The following is an 8,053-nucleotide window of genomic DNA, read 5'->3' on the forward strand; positions in this document are numbered from 1 at the left end:
CTTCCCCTGTCCCCTTCCCTCACTCCCCTCACCTGATTTCATATTCTTATGCCTGACTTTCCAAAGACCTTCCAACATTTTTTAAAAGTAATCTTTATTTATTTGACCTGCATAGATGAAAACCTCAGAATTGATTAAATTTATACTTTTCTGATTATTAATGATTTGGAGAATTTTTTTTTTAATATAGTTGTAAGCTAAGCAATCATTCACTGAACTAACAGACCTATTCAGCAAGCTTGTTCAATTTATTCCTCCTCTTTTTGTATGAGTGGAGTTACCCTAACAGCTTCTCAATCAAGGATATGGATTTCCTTTTTTAAACAACTTATCTGTAAGGGTAAGGGGAGGAACTTCACATAGTATAAGAAGAAGTAAAGGGGCTTTAATGCCTGAGGAACCCAGATGTGATCTCTGCATCCAGCACAGTCTGCCTTGTGAGCTGAAGCTCTGGTCTCATTGAGGACCATCATCAACAGGTCTCTTTCCCTTATTGGCTGTGTGTCTGATCTCATAGACCCTATATAAGCAATGGGAAAGAGGAAGTAGGAGTAGTTCAATGGGAGTTCAGTGGGAATTCAGTATGAGTGCAGTAGTCCAGAATGTGACCATGGAATAGTCTTGAGCTCGCAAGCCACTGTTTTCAGGTGTTCTGTTGAACACTGAACCACTTCTCGGTGTGGGAGTGGCCAAAAGACGTCTGAGACGTCTGAAGACCTGCGATTAGAGGTAAACTGGCAATCAGTAACCTCTGGGTGGGAGGTTACACTTATCCTCCACTACTTTTGTTGATGTTCAAAGGAGACCCTAAAAGGTTGGGGTTGCAGCCCAGCATCATAAGGTGTCTCAAAAGAATTTGTAGGCTTGAATTTATCTCAAAGTCAAGGGGCAAAGTTTATTATAACTGTAATGTTTATTATAACTTAGCAGGCTAAGTTCCAAAAGGATCTAGCAAAGGACCAGGAGCAAGAAAAATTTATAGGAAAAGATAGAGATCTGGTTCTTCATGTCATTGTTATGCAAATTTTACAGCTTAGAGATAGAACTGAGGAATGGTCTGGTATGCACTCAATATTGAATTTTATGGCTTAGAAGTGGGGTTGAGGAATAGTTTGATATGCACCTCACCTTTTGTCTCAGAAACCCTGTTATCATTAATCAGCAGACTGTTTATCTAAACAGTCAGCAATGTTTGTAGGACTATACTATAGAATTCCTAAGGCCAAGAAACTTTAAAATCATTGACAGATAGATTGTCAGAATAAAGTACTCCTAAGATCAAGAGGCTATATTTCCCTTAGAAGCTGTACTGCATGCACCCCAACACTTTCATTTGTGGTATGTCTTTCCTTAAAAATTCAAGGTGTCAAATGACCACTTCGAAGGAAAAAAGAAAAATTTTGAATGTATCTTTCTTTGCTCTCTCTCATCCTGCTTTTCTTACTAGTTTGCAATTTTTTTTTTCCTAGGAACATCTGAATTCCAAATTTATTTCCAGGCTTTTACAATTCAATACTGGTCTTTTCCTTTATCTAATATTCTATATTAGTTTTGAGCTACCAGATTCCTTCTGAACCAGATATTATAAACATTAAATAAAATACATACACAGTTTTGCACTTTTGCTAATTAATAAAATTTTATGGTAGGTGCATAAAATCTAAATTGAAAATGTAAGACATACATGCATAGTTGGGCTATATAATATGGCTGATGTCTCTCTAGAAGAGGATACCACTTAGTTCATGCTTATGCCAACTTGGCTCTCTCAGCAAACATTGACCACACACAATCAATGTGAATAGCTGAGTAAATCTATCAAATAAACAGTAAATAGAAATCGTAGAAGTTATTTATATTACCATACACAAAAGAATTACACTACACAAAAGAGAATTGATGAGTTCTTCAAATTCAAATGAAATTTAAAAAGCATCTATTACGCCTTATTGTGTGTCAGGCACCAAGTGTAGAGAAAAAACAGAAAGAGAAGAAAAGAAAAGAAAAGCAGAAAAAGTGTAGAGAAAAAACAGAAAGAGAAGAAAAGAAAAGAAAAGCAGAAATGGTCCCTACCTTCAAGAAGCTCACTTGCTTTTTGTTTGTTTGTTTCCAAATTGAATTTAATGACTTAAATGATTAACAATTATTTTGGTTGGCATGTAAATGAAGTCATAAGTTATATTTCTAAAGTGATTATTTGCTTTTGGGGAGATGGTTCTTTTTTAATAATAGATTTTTATTTTCAAAATATGTGCAAAGATAGTTTTTAACATTCATCCTTGCAAAACTTTGTGTTCCAAATTTTTCTCCCTCCCTTTCCCTACCCCCTCCCTTAGACAGCAAGTATTCCAATATATGTCAAACATGTACAATTCTTCTATACCTATTTCCACATTTATCATGGTGCACAAGAAAAATCAAATCAAAAAGGAAAAAATGAGAAGAAAAAAAAGCAAGCAAACAACAACAAAAAAGGTGAAAAAATTATGTTGTGATCCACATTCAATACCAACAGTCCTCTTTCTGGATGCAGATGGCTCTCTCCATCACAAGTCTATTGGACTTGGTTTGAATCACCTCATTTTTGAAAAAAGAAAAACCACATCCATCAGAATTGATCATCATGTTATCTTGTTGCTTTGTACAATGTTCTCTTGGTTCTTCTGAGGGGTGAGAATCCCTAATAGCGATGGGAGTCCTCAGGCTGGTGTTGCAGGTTTTGTGAAAGAATTCCCAGTCACAGTGTCTAAGCGAGGTTTGGCAAAAATGGGTTTATTCTGAGTAGCTCTCTCAATGGGCCGCTTCCTGATTAGGAAGATACAAAGACTGGAATACAGAGTCTTGATTTTATTTAGCCTTCTATGGCTTGGGGTTAGGGAGAGGATGTGAGGGACTGATTTCCAAATCAAGAAGGGTGGTGATTGCTTCCCAGACCAAAGTGATTCCCAGATAAATTGGAGGTGGAGGTGGAAATTTCCCCTGCGAACCAGTTAGGAAAGAACCTTTCAAATGCCAAGAGGGGTTGAGATTCAGGGTTTTTCCAATCCAGGACCCCCTCGCCAAAGATCAGGAGAACACAGAGTCCTATTACATCAGTTCTAATCACTTCACTTAGCATCACTTCATGTAAGTCTCATGTAAGTAGGTCTTTCTGAAATCATCCTGCTGATGGTTTTTTATAAAACAATAATATTCCATAACATTTATATACCATAATTTATTCATCCAGTCCCCAACTGATGGCCATGTTTCCAAGTCTGGCAATTTCCAAACTGGCAGTTTCCAGTTCCTTGCTATTACAAAAAGGGCTGCTACAAACATTTTTGCACATGTGGGTTCCTTTTTCTTTTTTATAACCTCTTTCAGATACAGACCAAGTAGAGACACTTCCCTTTGGACAGTTCTAAATTGGCAAAAATGGGTTTATTTTCACCAGGAACTGTCTCAGTGGGATAGTTCCTGATTAGGAAGTTAACAAAAATTGAGGTACAGAATTTTGATTTTATTTAGTTTTCTGTAGCCTGTGGCTAGGAAGCAATTTGAGGGACTAATTTTCAAATGATTGTTTCCCAGGCCAGACTAATTTCGGATCAACTGAAGGTAGGAGTTTCGCACAAACCAAATGGGAGAGTGGGGAGAGACTGAGGTACAGGTGGGGAATTTTAGGGATTTTCCCTGGAGGGGCTGAAATTCTGGGTTTTTCTAACTCAGACCCCTACCCCCAAAAAAATGATTGGGGGGAGAACGGGACACAGAGTCCTATTACATCAAGATGGTCCTGAACACAATGGGAGTCTTTGGTCTTTTTAAACTAAAATCTTCAACAGGTGATTAAAACTAGATAACAATTGAGGCAAAATAGATAGCTATTTAAATGCTTGTTTTTTTTCCCCTAACCTGTATATAAACTTTGACATAATAATTCTTCTATTACTTAGCCTACACTTCATGTAGAGAGCTACTTTTCATAGTAGCTATTGAGAAGATGTCTTCCCCAGCAGGATGAATACAGAGAGACTTAGAGAGACCTACATGAACTGCTGCTAAGTGAAATGAACAGAACCAGGAGATCATCATACACTTCAACAACAATACTATATGAGGATCAATTCTGTTGGAAGTGGCCCTCTTCAATAATGAGGGGATCCAAATCAATTCTAATTGATCAGTAATGAACAGAACCAGCTACACCCAGCAAAAGAGTACTGGGAAATGAGTGTGGACCACAACATAGCATTTACACTTTTCTGTTATTGTTTGCTTACATTTTTGTTTTACTTCCCAGGTTATTTTTACCTTCTTTCTAAATCCTTCTAAATTCTTGTACAGCTGATGCGGATGTGGTCCTTTTAAGATTCCTATCTTTCTGTTTCCCAACCCTCCTAGTTAATGTAATTACCTTTCAATTCACAAATCCTGGTCCCTTTGAATTCCAATAGAAGATCCGGACCTGTTCCAGCCCCCATCCAGATCTGAGCCAACTCGGAGCTATACCCACAGGCCCTGCTAGCTAAATCTCCCATTATAAAAGGGACACACTGGGACCCACTCTTTGCAGAGGTCCCAAACATGCTAGCCATGTTAGGACCCTCTGTCCACTGGACCCTCTATCTGGTGCCCTCCTTATCTCTACTTTCGCCTATTTCCTTAACTATGCTTTAACCTTGCTTCCAAACTCCATAATAAACCTCTTTTATCAATCGAGCTTTTGGGGCCAATAAATGCTTTTACTGGGGACTCACACCACTAATAAACCTCATTTACTGCCGTATCCTTGTGCCAAATCCAAGGGGGTTGCAGGGGAGCTCTGTTCGACTCCCTATACCCCAAACTTGCCACTAAACCTCAACTAAACCCTAATTTCATTTAGTTACTCCATATGTAGACCTCATCACAGCAAGATAACTGTATAAATATGTATACATATATTGTATTTAACAAATACTTTAACATATTTAACATGTATGGGACTACCTGCCATCTAGGGGAAGGGATGGAGGGAAGGAGGGGAAAAGTTGGAACAGAAGTTTTTACAAGGATCAGTGTTGAAAAATTACCCATGTATATGAAAATTATGGAATATTACTGTTCTGTAAGAAATGACCAACAGGATAATTTCAGAAAGGCCTGGAGAGACTTACATGAACTGATGCTGAGTGAAATGAGCAGGACCAGGAGATCATTATATACTTCAACAACAATACTATATGATGACCAGTTCTGACGGATCAGGCCATCCTCAGCAACGAGATCAACCAAATCATTTCTAATGGAGCAGTAATGAACTGAACTAGCTATGCCCAGAAAAAGAACTCTGGGAGATGACTAAAAACCATTACATTGAATTCCCAATCCCTATATTTATGCACACCTGCATTTTTGATTTCCTTCACAAGCTAATTGTACAATAATTCAGAGTCTGACTCTTTTTGTACAGCAAAATAATGTTTTGGTCATGTATACTTATTGTGTTATCTAATTTATATTTTAATATATTTAACATCTACTGGTCATCCTGCCATCTAGGGGAGGAGGTGGGGGGGGGGTAAGAGGTGAAAAATTGGAACAAGAGGTTTGGCAATTGTTAATGCTGTAAAGTTACCCATGTATATATCCTGTAAATAAAAGGCTATTAAATAAAAAAAAAAAAAAATTACCCATGCACATGTTTTGTCAATTAAAAAAACTATAATAAAAAAAAGAAGCTAAGTAAAGTTTGTCTTTTGACACACACCCCCCCAAAAGGATGTCTACCTATTGTGTAATGGCTATATAAATGTAATGAAATATTGTGCCATAAGAAATGACTAAAGTTTCTGAGGAAACTGGGAAAACCTCTATGATATGATAAAGAGTGAAGTGAACAAAAATAAGAGAACAATTTATACAACAATATTATAAAGGAAAAATACTTTTTGAATTATCTTTATTCTCTTTATTGAATATTTATTATTGAATGAATTTATTATGAATTTATCATAAAGTTGGAGTCCAGAGAACTGAAAATGAATCACATATATCTGCCACAGAGATGAGGACTTTAATAAGATATATCTGTTTGGACATGACAACAGTTAGAATTTATTTTGTTGGACAATGTACATTTATTGTGAGAGTTTTATGGGTAATGGGAGAGATAATAAATGCTACATTATGCACACACATTTTAAGAAGGTAAAAAATAAATTCATAAAATCACTTTTCTCCAGAAATGGAATATTGAGCCCATGCTCCTCAGGGATCAAGATTGTATAGAGAAATGTATGCCTCTAGGTGTTGGAGATAGATTCTTGCAATATCATCTCAGTAAATATCCTTCTGAAAAAAAAAGTTGATTTTAATTGCTAAATGACACTAGTAGTTAATTGACATTTTTTAATGCCAGAGAAACTGAGCAAGTTAGAGATTAGAGAGTTTTTGATATTTTATTTAAATTTCTGAGAGGGAGAGATTGTCTGGAGCCAAAAGAGGATCCATGTTGACCCCAGCAGACTGAATGGGACTCAAGTCTGGAAGCTTTCAGTATTGAATATGAGATTCCAGTGATTTTTTTATAGGGCTCTAGTGATCATGGGACACAAAGGTGGGGGGCGGGGGAGGGGAGGTAGAGGGAGTAGAGTGAGCACTGGTTTCCAGGAACAGACCATAAATTCGGTTCTGACAGGTTGGGGGTGAGGACCATAAATTCTTGATAACTTAGGAGGACTCAGGAGCCAGGATGTCTGAAATAGATCTCCCCCTTATCTGAGATTAAACATTTACAGTTTGTGACCCTAGAGTAGCAGCCCCAAGTTATATCAGTCCTAATAGTCAGTAAGGGGGAGGGGTTGCAACCAGGGGGATTGAGGCAGAACAATTCAAGGAACTGAGGTAGAACAATTTAGGGAAACTGAGGCACAGCATTTTTGAAATGAGGACTCAAGAAAATAGTATTAGCAAAGAAGCATTTCAATCCTCAAGGGTTAACTCTAGAATCCTGAGGTAAGTAACATAGCTTCACTCTGGATGATATTTGTTTGTGAGAATGGGAGTTGGAGTTGGAAAGAATGCTCACGGCCTAAAAAGATTAAATATTTCTTCTGAAAACTTATTTCAACATTTAAGTGCCTACCATGCAGGCATAGTACCAGATATTTGAGGATATAAAGGGAAAACAGAAATCATTTATCCCTACATTCAAAGAGTTGAAGGGCAAAAATTCACATCTTTTTAAAATATACCATATCACTATCAATTATTGTTAACTATGACAAACATAGCTACTATTGTTATTATTGCATATATATGATATATCTTCTGTAGACTATGCAATCATTAGTCAGAAGTTTCTGATAAACTGTAACACTAAAAAGGACAGAAATCTGATACTCCCTATTTTATTAGGGACAGCATCCAATGACGATTCATTCGTTGGTAGCATGCTCATTTCTTATTTTATTGACTGCTAAAGGGCATACTAGGCAAGGAGTCAGGAAAATTAGTTAAAAACTGGGTTTATGACACTTTACTGGCTGAATGAATCCTAGGAAGAATCTTAACATCAGTTTCCTCAATTATAAAATGGGGATGATAACAACACCAACCAGGTTGTGAGGCTCCAATAAGATAATATTTCTAAAACACCTGTAACACAGTAATTGCTTAATAAATGCTTCCTCTCTTGGTACAGCACAACCCTGAGCACTGAAAGGTCTTAAAGCTGGTTAAAAAAAAAATTTTTTTAATACTTTCTAATTCTCTCCATACAAGTCTTGCTTTGGTATTCATGCAACTATTTATGCATGTTTGTAGTTATCTGGAATATTTCCCTTTCTATTGTTGCCTCTTGGATTTGTTATTATTGTTAGTTGGTTATCAGAGGGTTTATTTTGTAGCCAGTCAGTTAGTTCATTGTTAACAAAGACGCCTTTCCTTCGAAATCCGGCTTAGATGCCCCAGGGGCCAAAAATGTATAGATACAAAGTAGGCAAACCAAAGAACCAAAGAGACGTGCAAACCTCCGGAATTCCTAGAGAATCCTCAGCGCTCCTGTTCCGCCCCGGAAGCTGAGTTC

Source organism: Sarcophilus harrisii, chromosome 4 (assembly GCF_902635505.1).
Source record: "Sarcophilus harrisii chromosome 4, mSarHar1.11, whole genome shotgun sequence".
Classification (NCBI taxonomy): Eukaryota; Metazoa; Chordata; class Mammalia; order Dasyuromorphia; family Dasyuridae; genus Sarcophilus; species Sarcophilus harrisii.